Source organism: Protomyctophum parallelum (genome assembly GCF_964188405.1).
Source record: "Protomyctophum parallelum genome assembly, chromosome: 10".
NCBI lineage: Eukaryota > Metazoa > Chordata > Actinopteri > Myctophiformes > Myctophidae > Protomyctophum > Protomyctophum parallelum.
This window is the reverse complement of record NC_139704.1, coordinates 20,509,886-20,526,865: the sequence shown is the minus strand read 5'-3', so window position 1 is coordinate 20,526,865 and position 16,980 is coordinate 20,509,886.

Sequence of the window (16,980 nt, the reverse complement as noted above, 5' to 3'; positions counted from 1 at the left end):
TTTAACCTGTGGTGGAAACTAATTAAGTTAGGTTTATTTACTTGTTTTACAATTGTATGGTACATTAAGTAGCCTACAATTTGAGGTACCTTTGACTTTGAAATATTTTCATTTATACTATATTAGTGCTACTGTAGTGCTATACTCCAATACATCACTGAGGAAGGAATTGTACTTTTAGTCTGTTATAATTACTAGCCCTTACCCATTGTGAGATATTTGCCCGGTGCGTTTTTAATTCACTAATAAATTCATTAATAATCATTAATGTGTCAAATCAAAAAAAGGGCTTCATTACGCCCTCCATATTCATTATGGTCAATGCCTGTGTGAAAAGTGGGAGCGATTGGTGCAGGCAATGAGGAGCTACGGCGGTGTTTCTGACACACAGACAGACAGACATTGTTAGAATTATAGTATGATGATGATGATTTGATTTGGTTACTACCGGTAGTGACTTTACAGATTTTGAATATTCGTAAAAATGTATTTTTTACATTTGGAACTATAAATACATGTTGATGTCAGTACCTTTGTACTCAACTAAATTATTTCATGTATTTGACTTGCAATGAAGCATTTCTACATTGCTGCTTTTTTTTTTTTAACATATGTTTATTGATTTTTCTTTACAACATAGTAATTTCAAAGCTAGTATTCACATAATATTCCCCCCCCACATCCCCATGGCAGCACAAATACAAAACAAAATCTTTGAAGAAACATCAGGAAATGTCCATAAATACAGAACAAATTAAAATAATAATAATAACAAAACAAAAAATACATACAGTTAAACAAAAAAAATGCACAATGTCCATCACAGTTCCCTACCCCCACCCCACAGCTGACTACTCCAATTAACCACTATACATCCAAAGCTAACCACTATATCACCTCGCTTAATGAAGTCCAAGAACTTCTCATTGCTGCTTAAATTGTGTTTTATCACTGTCTCTAAGAGATGTGACGGGTATTCCACAATGTCACATGAAATAGAAAAAAAACAGCAACAACAATAACAACCGACTAAAGGCTTACTACGATGCCTTCAGTGTTCATACTACAAAGTGTGTAGATTAGTATCTTTGGTGATGTGATTCAATGCACCACATATATAAAGGAGAATAGAAGCATGGCTTTCATTGTGAGTGACATATTGTGAGCCTCTCTCGAGGCAGACTATCACCGATTCGTGCCGTGAATGTAATTTTATTGCCAATGTTATATGCAGTCTTTTTAAACGTGAAAATCCATTAACTTACATCAGTTACACCGCATAAATGGCATTTTTACACACATATGCATATAGTTTATAATTGGTTTTTCAGCGATGCCTCATGTCTGACAGCAGCATTAACAGTGATCTGAGATACTGCTGGGAGGCATTTGAATGTGAGTTCAAATGCGTTTTTGACGGGCACACTCTCACACACATTAAGCACAGACTTGCAGACAGTCCTGTGGAGCAGCTATGGGGGGGGGGTCACTGCAACGGAACTTTTCCGTCGACCAGAAACCTTGTATGTCCATATTTCATTTTTTTTTTCAACAGCGTTGTGCACAGGGGCGTTATCTTCTTATAACGTCAGTGAGTGCTCCACCCCCAGCTCCCCCCCCCCCCCCCCCCCAGCGGGGGGGGGGTACTTTATTTACAGTTTGCTAATGAAGAGTATACTCTGAATATATTCTTTCAAATGAGGTTTGGCCTTATATCAAACATACATGCTCAGTTTTTTTATTAATACATTTGCAACTATTTGAATAAAGGTTGTACACATCAGTGAAATTAACCACTGGGAAAATCCCTAATTGAGAGAGTGCAAGCCACCACAGCTCATGAAACATATAGGCTGCATGGCTAACAGGGCTTAGTGCTTCCCCTACCATATCTCTCCTTTCTCTGGCTCTATGACTTATACGCCCATGAAAAATGGAAAATATAAATTTCATTGAGTGTATACCATTTGGAATTATACCAATCGGTTGAGATTTGGCTGATTATAGCCAAAGTTAGATATCAACTTTTTGCGCGACCCATTGGGACTGTGTTTTACCTATACTTGTGAGGACCTCTGCTTGGATTCATGGTGAGTGCGCACCGAAAAGTAATTGGAATCTATTTTTCTTGCCACATTATAAACAAGTTTACTTTACCTCCTCACTGTCCTCAGTGTTTGGGACGGGACATGTAGGCCTGTATCATGTGCTGTCTGCGAGAAAAATGTGTTAATTTGTGTTGGATAAGGGCTTATTGGTGGGTTTTCCGTAGATATTAAGGACTAGTTAGGGACGGGTGTGTTTTAGCCGGCGGCGGCGGCACCGACTGGACTGGACGAATCTCTTCTTGGCTTGAGGTGGCTTCATCATAGTAGTCAAATGGAAGTAAAGCCTGTACTGTACTCACTGTATGCAACATTTATACTCTCTACCTGGCAGCAGAACAAAAGCCACCTTATTAGCATTTGAATGAATACCTGTTCGCCCAACACCTCTTGGCTCAAGCGCCCCCCACCCCCCTAAAGGTGTGTGACTAGCCTACGTGACTAGGGGGAGGCGATATTCAGTCTTCATTTCAGTGGGTGCACATGGCTTATTATTTTGCCAGTGGGTGCTAAAGCTACCACGCACCCCCGGAGTTGACGCGCCTGGAACTTGTGCACATATACTGTAGAAAGAACGGACACATCTGATCTATAATCTCACTATGCGTTGCATCGCAACAAGTTGTGATCTTGTAGATCGGCTTTTTTTAGACATTTTGAAAGTGAAAGGGGTTAAGACTAAATAATAACTACATTGGATCCGTTTCCTGAAAACTTGGGTTTTGGACATACCAGGTTTCCAGTGGGCAGGGACGATAATAACTGTGTCAATGTGAACCAGCATCCTCCCAGTCAACAGGAAGAGGGAATATTAAATGTAATGGAGTCCTCCCACTATATTCATTCACCTCTGTCTGTGTCCCCATATGGCTTCGTTGTTTACCAAGAGCAGTGATCCATCTAAGGATGACTGAGTTGAGAGGTACTGTAGGGTGGATATTGACAATATTCCAGAACGAAAAATATGCCAGCCTTCATAATAATATGAGATGAGGATGAGTGTGTATATTTCGTTTTCTTTTTTTTTAATAACAATTTTAAACAGGTCAGAACAGGTCAGCTCCATATATGGAGATCTAAGGGTTTGAGGTCAGATGTAGAGTTGCTGGCCGGCTTCATATAGGCTATGCAGATCCAGTCTTCTCCATGTATGGTTATCCAGGGTTTGATGAGGTCAGTGTCGCGATCTTCATATATGGAGACGGCCATATATGGCGCGTGTCACCACTCACGAGGCGTGATCGCGATGGACTGACGGCCATATATGGTGGTGTGACGTGATGTCACGAGTCGTAACGTGGAATGACAACCATAAATGGAGGCGTTACCTGATTGACAGATGGGTTTTGCAAGTTTTCATAGTAATCTGCAACCAGTGGTCACAACAAAACCATAACAACATCACTTCCTCATTTACGGGACCCACATGTCCCCCTGCTCCTCCCGTCCCCGGTAGAAAACAGCACTGACGTCACCATATTTGGAGCGACGCCCCTCTGCACTGTTATTGGTTAGATAAATACACGTTGACTCCCCCTTCCTTTGGGAGATTGCAATGGGTTTCCCCAGGCTTTTCTTTTTGAGCCAGAGCTTGAGCTGAGACTTGAATTCTGAATAAACACCATTCACAAGGAAAAGCACATTTCTAGAGCTATGGACAATTCACTATATTAACCATATTGATTTAGGCAGACACCCACAGGCATCTAGATTCAATTATGTAATCAATTTTTCACATCTCCTTTGCTGCGGTTTTATCGGAACCCGCACCCTGCACCTTCTCAGAAAAGTGAGACAGACTCCTGATTAGCACAACTTTATACATTCTCTGCATGATTTGCTGGCCGTACAGTCTGTCTGGAGGTCAGAGTTGGCCTGCATTATTGATGTAGGACTCGAGCCAAGATATCAGTTATTATTCCAAATCTGGCAAACTGTACTGTAGGTAAACGAGCAGAAACAAGAGGGAGCTGCAGAGAGAGAGAGTGTCATGTATTTTCTTTCACTGACTGACCAAACCAGATATGAAATAATGTTCTCAAAAGCAAACTGTAGAGTAGTGGAAAACCAGTCATCATAGCATCAGATGAAGAAAAACAGGCAGAGAGATGAACTGACGGTCTCTTCGGAGCTGCATTTATTTCAAAGACAGAGTTGCAAAATACTAGCATAGCTTCCCCGTGGCCATGGTTGGCCCACGGGAGCACAGCAAAACTGACCTGACCGTGGTGGCCGGCCGGCCAGTCTGTAGGTGTACTGTGCAAAAACTTGTTTTGCACAAAGCGGCCTCCTGGTGGCGCTATAACAGGCCGTTCTGGAAAGTTTGGGGCAGAGGTTCATGGTTGGCATCCAGGGAGTGTGTGTGCAAAATATGGCATCGACCGGGTTAACGGTGGCCGAGATTAGCTGTTCACGGACACACGGACACACGGACGGACACACGGACGGACGGAGTGCAAAACATACTCTCCCCACATGCCTTCGGCCTGGTGGAGACAACTATACATATTCACTACTATGCTATACATATGTACTATGGCGTGCTATGACTATATACAATACAATTATAGTGCTGTCTACATAACATGCTATAAGTCTGTGTCAAATGCTATCTAAGCCAACAGAAATGCTATCTAAGGGGTTAGGGTAAGTGCTATGGGCCATGATGGAGTCTGAAAAGGTGGGTTTTCAGGCTACGGCGGAATATTGGGAGTGATGCTGCAGATTGCAAATATTAGAAGATATGGATTGTCACGAGACCACAATCCCCCCTTATGATGCATCTACGAAATGCATCATAATAAAGATAAAATCCATATATTCATAACTGTCGCATAACTGACCCCATCATGGCCTAAACCAAACATTAAAGTATTGACATCAAAAAGTGACACATTAAAAAAGTTCCCAAATAATTACAACTGGTTCAGATTACATGTTGTCGTCTTCAAATGATTCTTCTTTTACATCCACACAATATCATCAATGTACACTTTGCATTACTTATCAGCACATTAAGACACTCATAATTTCTCTGTCTGTAACTTCAAATCACTTTTAAAACGAATTTCACATAACCTACATGATCAATGAAAGAAATTACTTTATACTTACTGACATTAAAACACAACACAACTTTGTCACTTTAACCCCTCGTTTCACTCTAAAATGCCCACTTTATGGAATAATTATTGACCTTCAATCTCAATAACTAAACACCCAGTTTAGTATGATATTAAGAGTAAAACATAGAGAGAGCAAACAAAGACAGGTCGTCGTCATTCCTGACATTTCTCGGTCCGGGGGGTATCGTCCAAGAAGCCAATTTTAGGTTTGACAGGTGATGTGCCACCACAATCAACACCTACACTACAAATCCCTGCCAACCAGCCCTCCTGAGGAGAGTGGTTAGCTATAAGTGCACCACAGCTAGATGTGTAGTGTTAATTTAAAGCTGCAATCCATAACCCTGAATAAAACATTATTTTAACCAGTCTGGTCGGGTAGGACACCTATAGGGTATTGGTGCTTGAGTGACATACCCGGGTTCAACTCCCGGGCAAGGACGTAAAACCTTACTTGTAAATTCAACTCAGAGTGTGCACAAACGTATCCAAATGGACCCTTATGGTTCTGTTTGTACGCTTTCGGAGGGTTGTTTGATTCCATTGGTATTCCAGACAGTGGCCTTGTGGTTAGAGTGTCCGCCCTGAGACTGGGAGGTCGGGGTTCGACCCCCGGCCGGGTCATACCAAAGACTGTAAAAATGGGACCCAATGCCTCCCTACTTGGCACTCGGCATCAAAGGGTTGGTTTGGGGGGTCAAATCTACTAATCAAATGATTCCCGAGCGCGGCACGGCTGCGGCTCACTGCTCCAAGAGATGGGTCAAATGCGGAGAACAAATTTCACTGCAGTAACGTGTGTGACAAATCGTATGACTTTGACTTTTGACTTGTACGTACACTGAGTTAAATTGACACCATGATTGTACTGTGAATGAATACTGGATTCTGATTCAAATGGGCTGTGTAAAAAAAACCCACTGTCTGATTAGACCAGAATTAGAGCTGTGTATGATAGCTGCAGAAGTCCAGCAGGGGAGCCTAGGGGGCCGTCAGATCAGCGCTGAGGGCTATAAGCCTGAGGCTGATGGGAGGCATTCCTGACAGGCTCCTCTGCCATCCTTCATCCTCCCGGTTCTCCTCCTCCACCACCAACACCATCATGCCCGGAGACATCTTTCTTCCCTTCTCCAGCTGGGTTATAGGCCAGCGTTCCGATAACGAGGGACCCGAGACAGAGGTACCATTAGAAATGCTTGTAATAGCCGTATTAATGGCTTGAAAGAAATGTGCTCCCTTTTGTGATGAGGTAATTCCAGCTTTGCAGTGTTTTATAGGCATGCAGCTCAAATTCATAGTCATTAGTGTAATTCATTTTTTTTAATGAACATACAATGCATGGAGATAATTCTCATGGTGGTAATAAATATCCCCAGACGACCCTTTCTATAGAAAGAAGGCTAAATACACCACCCTGTGTGCATAATATTATACCCAATTAAACATCTTGCTGTGAGGATTATGCAGATGTAATTATCTACATTTGAATAAACATCACCTTGCGTCTGCACAAAGCTATGTCCCACTTTTTCACTACATTGACCAATGGATCTTCATTTACGGCTTATGTCAAGCCACAGTAATTAAAAGCAAAAGGCTGTCCTCCCGGAGGGCTCCGGCTGGGTGGATTCACTAGTGCTAAAGAGCTGTGTTTCTGGGAGCTAAAGGATTCGTGAAAAGTCTTTGACTAAGTAAGAGGAACATGGCTACAGTCAGGGACTGTTTAGTCTGCCATTAGATTCTGTCAGAGTGAATCAGCCAATCTTCCGCCTTAAACGTTTTAACTTGTGCGCTCTTCTCGCTGATGTCATTGCGCCGCCATTGCTTGTCTCACTGTGCTGGGAATTGCTTGAACAGCTGAAATCACTGAACACAAAATGTCCAATCGTGGCTTCTTTTGATTACTCAAATTACACTAGTAAAAAATCCCGCAAATCGTTACACAGTATCTATAGTCATGTGATCAAGACAGATCTGTCCGATATTACATCCTGATTGGCTAACAGTGGCTTTCAGGATTGGCCCGATTTGAACAAAAAGCCTCAAATCATTAACGGAGAGTGCAATTTACGTGAGATCTTTCACAGACGTTCCTACTAGGCTGAGAAATATATCCCACCTAGTGCGCAAGCAGAGCGTGCAAGTCTGACCGCTACAAACTGTCAAATCTCAGCTTCTCTGTGAAGGAACGTTTGAAATGTTGAATTATTAGGTTTAGCCATTTGCTACCTACCTACTTTATGCATGTAAAAAAGTAGTATTATGAAGTATGGTACAAGTTTCTATCTATAAAATAAATACAGTTTTATCGATTTAGAATTATTCTGGGTCCCTTTTTAGTTTCTCAAAGAAAAATAAATCCTCCACCAACAGGTGGATCTTTGCAAAACACATTTTTGGAACAAAATGCCTCAAATCATCCAATTGCCATCCAAGGCGTAAGAAGAAATGGCACCCTTTTCACTTTGGCCTATTATAGTGCCACCAGGAGGCCACAATCTGACCTGCCCTGGTGGAGACCTATAGGGGCACTTTTTCTAGTCTGTACCTGAAATGAGAGCAGTCCGGGCAGCAGTGATTATGTGGATGAAAAGTTACATTCTGGCTTTTTATTTTTCAACAAAAAAAAGCCTATACTATTGTATACAGGGCATCTGCACATTTCAAATGTTATGTAAGAAAGAGGCAAACATTGTGAACATACTAACATAGACGATCTAGAAACTCACAACGTGTATGATTCAAAAGTAACTATAGTAAATAACTGTCTTTTTCACTGTCTTGAGAGATTAGTAACTAACTAGTAAGTAAAGCTGACATATTATTGTAGTGGGTTAAAATAATTACAATTGATTCTAAGATTCCATGGAGTAAATATAGTATCAAGAAATGGAAATACTGAACTAAAGCAAAAGTACTGTACCTCAAAATGGTACTTTCAACCTTGTGTAACATATTGTGGGCAATTATTGGTGGAAATTCAATGTAAAAAAAAGAAGAAATTAGTATAGTAGTATGTGACTTTTTTTTCTTTCATTGTGAGCTTGTTGCTCAGCTAATTTTGCTATTCATTAGGTTAAGTAAATGTACTTACTTTGCACCACATCAAACACTGTTCATGATAAGAGAAACTGCCCTTGTTTTCTCTAATGTTATGCACACATGTTGTGTGCAAATGCTTTATTTTTCCTCCTGTAGGTCTGGCCAAATAAATCACCTGGTCAAAAGATAGTCATTTTATAGATAATCAAACCTTATCGAGTCACTATTTACATGAACTAATTAATGATAATGCCTTGCTTGTTCTTCTTGTGTACATGGATGAATGATGCGTGCAGCACAACATGTTCCTGTGATTTTATGCTGCTGCTTATTCATTCATGCTGGGAGTGACCTTTCAGTCACTCTGCTGTTGGGTGCCTACTGAGTACCGCCACTGTGCATGGCAAACCTATTGTAACACTGTGGCAGCAGTACCACCCCCTGCTACTTTAACATGTCATGCAGTCTTACGGCTGAGCTACACCAAGCTTTTGAAAGGGCGTGAGCCGCAGAGTTTGATCAATCCTCAAGGGGGCCCGTCTCCCCCCGCAGCCCCGCCTGGACTTTCAGGACTATATTATTATTATTATGAGAGAGAGAGAGAGAGAGAGAGAGAGATCATAGGCGGCGGGTGCGTTTTACCTTTGGGTAGGCTACAGAATTGCGTTGGGGGGGGGGGGGGGGGGGGGGGGGACTGTCGCCGCCGCCGCAGATTTATTTATTTATTTATTTCCCAAATGGTCTAAAAATGAGTTATTTAGCATACTTTTACCAATGAATTAGCCTATACACAGACAGCGACTGATCAGCCTATTTTGGACGATATGGGTCTTTTCTCGAGTCAGTGTGTAGTCTCACTAGTCTGTGTAGGGTTAGGTCTCTTTGGTGAATTCTTGATCAGTGTTATTATGTCACGACTCAAGAAGAACAACTACAAAAGAAACCCGATTAGCATTTGAATACTTTTTAACACCTCTTGGACGGCCGGTGTCTCTCAAGACAGACTGTTGCCTCGCAGGAACAACAGGGGAGGCGCTGTTTTCCCGAATATTTGACGATGGGATTCTCATATTGCCGGCGGAGAGGTCCAAAATGTTCGGAATTCCCAGAAATTATGTAATGTAAATGTAAAATGCCCACGAAAATCTTCATGGGGGCCTAAAGGGGCCCTGGGAGTCTTCATGGGGGCTGTGGCCCCGTGGCCCCCACAGACTCTACGCCGTGTACTGTACACACACGTGCACATTTAGATCCAGCCCTATTTTAAAGTCTGCGTATGCGGGGCTTGCGTATTACGCGCAAACGCACTTGGTGTAGCTCCGCCGTAGTCTGAAAACTCGCCTCTCTTCAGACTCCATCTTGGCCTGTAGCACTTGCACTAGCCTCGACAACCTTACAGGTATGCTAAAGGCTAAACGTATGTAATGTAGATTAACCAGACCTGTACGTGCCCGTCGGCCACCGGCCTACTTGAGAACGATGCAACTTGCGAACCTAATAATACCCATTGTCAACTTGTCATAGCACCTGATTTGTGCCCATACTGTAGCCTATATGTAGATCTCTGTATCTGTCTGTCTGCCTGCGCCTGAAGAGTGCAAACTGACTGAAAAGTGGACTGGTTAAGTAATCAATTGACAGGTGTGGGGTTGCCATGGCAATCAATTGGCTGAGGCAGAGGTTGGGAATTGCACAAGTGAGGTGACTTTGGCTCATAGGTCCACTGGCAGCCTGTTTCTGGACGGTGTGTCCCTAAGTATTGTATTAGATTTATCATTTAGCATTTAATGTAGACGTAGCACATGGCACTCTATAATGCACTCATAGCTTCAACATACAGATAATCTACTGTTAGACAGATAAGTTCTTGATGACTATTTTCTATGCATTTGATGTTCTTGCTTACTGTAAAACGCTATGGATTAAAAACAACTGCTAAATACCCGATTCACACATAGCAGACCTATAAGCTTACAGCAGCTACTTAGGGTCTGTTCAAAATATGTCTGTCTGTACGATATCAAGTTCAACTCTAAAAAGAGTGTTGTTATAATCAGTAGATCAAAGGGCGACCAAAAGCTCACCTTTCCCTCTTTCTATTTGGCAGGTGAAGCCTTAAGCCCCATTCACATTGCAGAAGCTAGCTTCTGCTTTAGCTTCGTGGTCCCATGTTATCTCTATGCAGAGCAGCTTTTGCGTTTTGAAGCTTGGAATGAACAGCTTTCTTTTTTTCTCCCCAAAACTTAACTTTAAAGCAGCTTTGAAAATCTGGAGCTTTTAAAAGCTGCGTGTAGCCAATCAGAGCACAGTGTGGTTTGAGGAGGCGGAGTTGAGATCATTTCACAAAAGCATTTGCCTCTCCAAAAGCTGTGCGGCCCGAATCTCCGAATTAAAAAATAAACTTTTTAAATATGGGCTTTATATGAAATATGAATGGATATTTGGCAAGACCATAGCAGATTTTATCGATAGAAATGAAAGTTTATATGAGAAACAAGTTGTCGAAGCGGTGAAAACAGGTTGCGTTCCGTGTTCCCACTGGATTGTCACTTTTTCTGGGGAGAATTGATCCTGCATTCACCCCCCCCCCCGGTTCTCATCGAAGCCATTGATGTGGACTACTGCCCAGTCCAGAACGCTATCCGTCGCTGAATGTGGACTAAACAGTGCACACACACACACACGGTTGATAAATTAGCAGATATAGATAGATAGACAGAAAAACAATTAAACAATATAGTTCCAACCGGTGTCGGAGTTTCCCCCCAAACTTTCCCCGAGGAGAGGGGAGGAGAAGCCCGCTCTCAGCCGGTCGTTGTGTGTGTGTGTGTGTGATATTGAGCGCCCGACACGGGGACACGTGTGTGTGTCTGTGCGCGCGTGAGAGAGATCAATAATTGATATTATATCAGTTGTATGATATGCATGCGGACATCCCTGATCCGACCTGTCCTGAACTGAGGACTGTAAATGATAATGTGCAGTGTGGAAGAGCGGTCTCCTACTGCCACATATATAGCCAGCCAGGAGGGTCAGTGACAGACAGACAGCGCCGCGGGGGAGACTTGGGACTGAATGTCCGGAAATCACACGTAAACATAAGCTGTTTTAATTGCTTTTACGACGTGCTGTATAATACAATTGTATTTCTACGGTATGCTCTTGCTAAATCAACATTAACATTACATACAGAGCCGCTATATAAAAAAATGCCCGGAGGGTTTCGCTCGAGAGGGGGAGAGGAGAGCGGAGTTCTTTCTCTCGTCTCAAAGCAAGTCCAGGCAGCTTGAGTGACAGGTACCTTGTACACGCCCACTTTCTAAAAAAGAAAGCTGCTTCGAAATGAGTTTTGCTTTTTTTTTTCCAGCTTTTTTTGATCTGAACGGGGCTTCAGAGGTGGTAACAACGTTTAAATACTTGGGGCACATAATCAGGGAAGATCTATGTGATGATGATGATGTGCTGTAAGCTATATGGGCAAGGCAACATGCTGGCACGAAAGTTTCATATGTGTACAGACAATGTTAAAATAGCACTTTTTAAAACCTACTGCACTCCACTTTATACAGCTCACTTGTGGTGCCGATATAGCAAAGCGAAAATGTATATTTTTTGCCAAGAACACAGCAGATGCTCCCAACACCACCATACCCATGTCTACTAACTTAAACGCAAGAGCACGTTTTGTCCCTTTGTCACAAACCTTCCATCAATACCTTTGTAGAACAAGACATTATGAAAATGCATGAGACGCCTTACCGCATTTCACACAATCTGTCTTTACAGCCGGGCACCAGTCTTTTTGTTGCTTCAAAATAACTTATTGTTGGCCTGGGCCGTGGCTCAGCGGTCCAGGCACCTTGGCCGGTAGCCCGAGTCTGGCAGTGTGCCGCGGGCTCGACTCCCGATCCCGACGGCCTTTACTGCATGTCACTCCCCCATCTCTCTCAGCCATTTCCTGTCAGCCTACTGTCGAAAGCCGCAAAAGCCGCAAAAAAACATTAAAAAAATTAATAATAATAACTTATTGTTGAGGGAAGTGATGCTTGAAAGTGAGAAGAATTTATGATCAGAAATATTGTGTTACAGACAAATGTGATGTGATAGCTAGTTGCATTGTGATGCATTTACACCCAACACTGGTACTGTAGGTGGGATAATTTCAACACACAAGGATAAGCCACTCTCGCCACTAAATGTGGCGAGATGGTGGCGTTTAAACAAAGTGCTGTTCGAGCCTGTGAGCAGTGGCATTAATATCAACATTTGCTCATTTATCTATTAGAGAGAGGCTTATGTGTTTTCACAATGTTAAATGCCACATCTCTGGTGCCGTTGCATTTGTGTTGGCTCTTCAGGCTGTGGATGTGAATTTAAGCAGTCGGTGGTTTTGACACTGGAGTGGGGCCAGATGGGAGAGGGCTGAGCTAATAGCAGCCCTAGGTCTATTTCCATGTACTTTCTCAAGGTCACGTAGAAAAGGCTTTAGTGCAGCGATAGGCTGCTTATCTCCTCCTGCGGCAAAGCTCCGCTACCTCCATTAATCAACCAGTGTTAGTTACACAGGCAACGCAAGGCTTCGAGTAAATGCGCAAGCCTCAGCTCGCGTTTGCATACACGTATGCACATACATTTGAGTTCTTCCCCAATGGTGGGTGACTTTCAAATGAATGTTGCTGTAGAGATGCCCTCTTCCAAGCCCTTGTGACATGACACCTGCAGATCAAGCACTGTCTAATCCCAGGCTGATACTACATTTAGGCTACTGCAGTAAGAGACTAACCTGACTCCGCCAGATGGGGCAGCAGAGAGTACACTGGCTTCCCCCCCTCCTGCTCCCATCTGGGAACTCTCAGGCAGACTTGATGCTCCGGCCACCAAACGGCCTGGCAGGATGTCTTGATCCCGCCTCTAGCTGCCGCTGATTGGCCAGGCCGTTTGGTGGCCGGAGCATCAAGTTCCCCATCTGGCGGAGTCAGGTTAGTAAGAGACATCTTAATGCTGAATCAGTGCATTATGTGTCTACACAGTTTCAGAGTAAAATTAACCCTGGGTATTTTATTAGAAAACCACTAGATTTGTGTAGAAGCCACTGGACTAATACTCTACCACCTGATTGATGACTTTAATCACTTAAAACCCCATTGAGTCCGGCCAGGACTATACTTGATCCGCTCCTTTCCCCCCCCTATACCAAGTCTCTTCACCAAAAATAGCTGATCTACGAGTTAATAATAATAATAATAATAATACATCCTATTAATTTTATTTTAAATAACATTTAAATAACAACATTATTTTAAATAACATTAATATAGGATTAATAGGAAAGTGCGTTATAAATAACTTATTTATAATGCATTTTACATTTGTAAACAAAGTGCTACAGAGTAAAACTCTGGCATGACATTCCAAAATTATTCACATTGGCTAATTGGAGTGAAAAAGTTGCAACTCTAGCTGCCAGTGCTTGTGAGGTTTTTAGATCTGATATGCTTTGTCAAATGTTCGTCGCAGAATAGGGAATGCTATGGTTCAAGTGGCTGATGCATGTGTGTTGTCAAGGGCAGAAAGAATAACCTGGGTGGAGGATGTGGAAACATTATCATCAATTGCAGCTGGATGATGTGGAAGTGTCTGTGAAGTCTGTAGGCCATTTGGAACAAGGCAAATGATGAAGTGTGGAGAAGTTGGGTCCGTTCATCGACGGCGCCGCTGCCTCACTCTCTCCCATCTTCCCCCTGCTCTCTGTCTCTGTCTCTGAGCGTAATGTACTGTAAAATGGAGCGTGCTTCACTAAGCCTCCTTTATTAGTTTTTCTTTTCATAGGGGTGCGATTTGCACAAATAATTTCCTCGTCTCCATGTTTCTCCTTTCTACTCAAATTGCTACTCAAGCAGTAAGGCAAAAAGGCTTATATATCTTCACACATCTGCACGTATTCACACATATATTTGCACACATCTGAGGTCATGGTCAAGTTTTTTTCATATACATTTATGAAGCATGTTTAAATAATAATAATTATTATAATAATAATAATCGCCCCTGTGTGAGTGAGTGGGTCCATACGTCTGTGAGCAGCTAATCTCCGGCACTGTTGGACCACACTGTTGGACAGTGAAACTTTCACAAATACAAATTTACACACACACACACACACACACACACACACACACACACACACACACACACACACACACCAAAAGGTTTAAATAATGATTGAAAATGACTACACCCAATGAAACAGTCATAAACAATGCCACCAATAAGTGTTTTTGTGAAAAGGCTAATCTGATTATTAATTATAGCTCATGCCTGTGAGACAAAGAGTCACATTAAGCCAAACAAATTCAATCATTACACATGCAAAGAAAGCATATACTGCACGCACCACACAGTGGTCAATTAATTAACCATCAACAGACATACACAATTGCTAAATATGAAATATTGGATTTGTTTTGAACCCACAACCACTGTTATATCTTCATGAGGAAGGTGTTAAGGGCCGCCCACAACAAGCACAAACTAATGATAAATATGTTTACATCAACACTGATGATGTTGTTATTGTTGTGGTGGTGGTGCTGTGGACGCTGCTTGAGTTAGAATGATTTCTAATTAAAATGGTAGTGATATTTACAGTTATAGTGCTTGGTGTGGATGGCGATTGGCGATTACTATTACATGCAGGTTTTGTGACACATTATGGTCACAGTTAAATACAACAACATGGCTCTTTCACTTGTTTGGTGATCTCTGTCAACATGGTTCTCAATTGATTAGTTGATTGCCATTCAGAAAGTCCACTTGAAAATGTGTTTAGATTGACTAGAATTTGTCATTAAGGTATTCCATCTTGCTTTCTACCTTACTTTCTACCATTAATTTGATCTAACTGAATCTAACTTCTGCCAATCACATTGGGTGGGTTAACTTGCTTGCAAGTGTGGGCTACAGTATGTAACCCAGTGTATGCTGGCCTGCGTGGAGATTGCCATCCATTCAATGTACATTTGATCCGGCCCGACTGGCACACATGAGCCACTCATGTCAAGTGCATTTTCCCTGTGGATGCACAGCTATGTCAGTGGGAGCACAAATAATAACATTTTAAGTTGGCACTATAGGAAGAGTGAGCCTAGGTACATTCTGAACTAAATTCAGGTCAGATAGAGATGACTGACTTATACTCCCATGGGAATTACTATACTTGATATATGAGAGGAAATTAAGGCATGGAACACAATCTACAGACCCTTAGATGAGAGCAAAGAATTAAAATGTACAATGATTCTGGTAGACTTGATCAGTTTGTCAAATTTTAGGTCTGAATCAAAGCTGACATCTAGATTGATTGCATGATTATATTTGAGGGCATGATTATATTTGAGGCCAGAGAGTCTAGGTTGGTGGTTAACACATTGTATGCTAGAGTTTTCTATTTGCTCAGGCTTGCTGGTGCTAAGCGATTAACATTGGACTTTTGAACTTTTTAGGGGCCCACAGCGAGGGGCCTCTTATAGCGAGAATCACATCGCATAAATAAAAAGTAGGCCAAACATGTCCACTTCAATTTAAAAAAAAAATTATGATTCTACCATCTTCCATTCTGGAGATATTGACCTTTTTCTAAAACCTGCTTTTGAAGGCACGCTGCTCGCTTGAAAAAACAGCAGAGATATGGAAGGTTGAAGTTGACAGACATTGACAGACAGATATAAAAATGAACACAAATAATATCATATACATACTACACACTGAATGAAAGCCCTGAATGTCTACTTTTAGGAGGAAAACAAATACACATGGTCCCATGTATAGTTTGTCAGTAATTGGCTATTGAATGCAGCTTGCGCCCACCAGAGAGGATTTCAGAAAATGCATGGACCAGAAGAACTATTATTCACAAAATAAGGCCTATAGCGAAATGTACATACTACTGAAGTGAGCAGTGCAATGTTGCGCAACATTGCACTGCTCACTTCACAGGGGTGTGATTTTCATTATTATTACAGTAGAAGTATTTTTCTTATGAAAGCAGAGAGTCTTCTGTTTCATACGGTATATAGTATGTACATTTCGCTATAGGCCTTATTTTGTGAATAATAGTTCTTCTGGTCCATGCATTTTCTGAAATCCTCTCTGGTGGGCGCAAGCTGCATTCAATAGCCAATTACTGACAAACTATATTTGTATATATTTGTATATTTGTTTTCCTCCTAAAAGTAGACATTCAGGGCTTTCATTCAGTGTGTAGTATGTATATGATAATAATTTATTTATGTTTATATCTGCCTGTCAATCTCTGTGACTTTAAACCTTTATAACTCGCTATGATAACTTCATGAGGAAATGCTCACTTCACAGGGGTGTGATTTTTATTATTATTACAGTATTAGTTTTTTTCTTATGAAAGCAGAGGGTCTTCTGTTTCATACGGTATATAATATGTACATGTCGCTATAGGCCTTATTTTGTGAATAATAGTTGGACCTGAACAACTGCATTCAATATCCTACTGACAAACTGTACATGGGATCAATATTATGTATTTGTTTTCCTCCTAAAAGTAGACAATTAGGGCTTTCATTCAGTGTGTAGTATGTATATGACAATAATTTATTTATGTTTATTTTTATATCTGCCTTCAGAACGATAGTATAACGGTGAGATGCGTTACTGGATCGGTGAGTTTAGTGGTT